General features: G+C 33.5%; 1 long non-coding RNA gene across 1 annotated transcript; it reads right to left on the minus strand.

The window, feature by feature from the left end:
- Positions 1–239: 239 nt before the first annotated feature.
- Positions 240–2090, minus strand: LOC109586210 (uncharacterized). The gene is made up of 3 exons (XR_002186873.1): positions 2001–2090; positions 587–822; positions 240–543 (listed from the first exon to the last, which is right to left on the minus strand). It is a non-coding gene; the product is annotated as an uncharacterized LOC109586210 (long non-coding RNA).
- Between the last annotated feature and the right edge of the window lie 6 nt (positions 2091–2096).

The following is a 2096-nucleotide window of genomic DNA, read 5'->3' on the forward strand; positions in this document are numbered from 1 at the left end:
TTCAGGACAAGAGCATCCAGTTGCATACTTCAGTAAGAACTCCTTCCTCATGAAGAGAAGTACTCAACAATTGAGAAAGAATGCTTAGCCATCAAGCTAGGTGTAAAGGCTTTCCAGGTGTATCTATTAGGGAAGCAATTCCAAATACAAACAGACCACAGGGCACTTGTCTGGCTTAATAACATGAAGGACAAGACATCTAGATTAACACGTTGGAGTCTTGCTCTACAGCCATTTGATTTTACTATAGTCCATCGAGTTGGAAAGGCCAACACCAATGCTGACGCATTATCCCGTGCTCCGTCAAGTACGAGTACTTGACGCTGGGAAAGGAGGGAGGAGTGTCATGGAACTATATAGAAACTGGATTATTACCATTAATGTATATTAATTAATTAACTAATTATTAATAATTTGTGCATATATAAAGCCAGTTGGCCTTATTTGAAAGAGAGTTCTTTGTTATTCAGCTAGTCTCTAAGTAAAATATTTTGAAAAATTCTTGCGAGCTGTGACAAGTACCTAGTCCTCACCTACGCAAAGCTGGGTGAGGCCAAAAATACACATTAGTGAGTATTGAGTATACCTCAGTTTGCATTCTTCATTGTGTTTCTGAGTGATAGTTGTTATGTTCCTCAATTTCTTTACTTTTCTCATCAACAGTCTATGAATAATGGACATGTACATGTAAATGTGTTCTCATTTCGTAACTTTCCTCTTCTCTCTTGTCCCTCGCTTTCTCTCTCTTACTGACTCCATTTGTACTAGTGCTGAATTGCTGATATTGCTACTCCTTGTGATGATAAAAAATATTGTTGGGCTCTACCATATAAAATAAATACAACATAGCAATGTACATGTATGTATACTATATAGGTACAGCTATAGATTGACACATGTATAAATTATTCTAAACAATGGTTTTTCAAATATTTGGCCAGCTAGAGTACAAGGTATTTTGCCAAAATAACTAAAATATTATTATCTATTTAATTTTCGAAGTTGCTCAAAAATTGGGCAAATAAAGGTCTCTGGCCAATTTTTGCCAAAATTAAAAGTAGAGAATCGACTAATTTTTGTAACTTATTCTGATACATATACAGTACATGTTCTTACATTGAGTGAAAAGTTTAGGCTGCTTACAATTTAAATTTAAATTTTTATTAATTTTTCAATTCGCTCAGAAATCTGGCAAAGCCATGGGCTACAGTTTAGGGTTTTCTGGCCAAATTTTGCCATATTGGTTAATTAGAAAATAAATATTTTCATATTTTTAATGCATACTGCATAGCGGAAAATTTTGAAGGGACTAAAATTTGGTGAATTGCTAACTTTTGGTAATTGGCAAATTTTAAGTTTGGCAAATTTGTGGCCATTTGCCATTGAGCATGCATATAATGGCTCAAAATGGCGGATTTTTATTTCGGCCAATGGCTATCAGTCGAAATGCCATATTCACCTAATTTAATTCCCTCCAAAATTTCCCGCTATACAATGTATACTGTATAAAATTTTTCTGAGGCCCAAAAATTCTGCTAATTTTGCAAATATAGAGAAATTGCAGAAATTTAATCCTCAATTTTGGCACACAATTTATTCAGGGGCCTATTTAAATTAAAAGACATGGTGATTTTACAAAAATAAAATCCACAAAAGCCATTATTTTTGATCGCAATTCACAAAACTTGGGGCCACAGATACATGTACATGTATTTCTAGCTATATGTAAATAATATGTACTTGTGTTGTTTAAAAATTTTGAATTAATTCCAATCAAAGTATGATTTTTTAAGAATTTTTAAATTTGCTCAAAATCAAAGACCTGACATATTGTACATGGCCTACACCATAAAGCATGCATTCCTTGGCCAAAATTCATCCAAAAATAGTAAGGGACAATTTTTTATTTAGTAAATTTTCTGATGCTAAAAAAATGGACGTAAAGTGCACGCACAATGTACATGTACATGCACATGTGTGCATTAATTAGAACTCCTTACTAAAAGTACATCAGATTTATTCCCAGTGTTGATCCTAGCTCTGTCTCTAGTACTAGCATGACCACTCATTATAAGATCCTCTTTCTCTTTGTCTTT

The sequence above is a fragment of the Amphimedon queenslandica genome, unplaced genomic scaffold (genome assembly GCF_000090795.2).
Source record: "Amphimedon queenslandica unplaced genomic scaffold, v1.1 AMPQUscaffold_12924, whole genome shotgun sequence".
NCBI classification, from domain to species: domain Eukaryota; kingdom Metazoa; phylum Porifera; class Demospongiae; order Haplosclerida; family Niphatidae; genus Amphimedon; species Amphimedon queenslandica.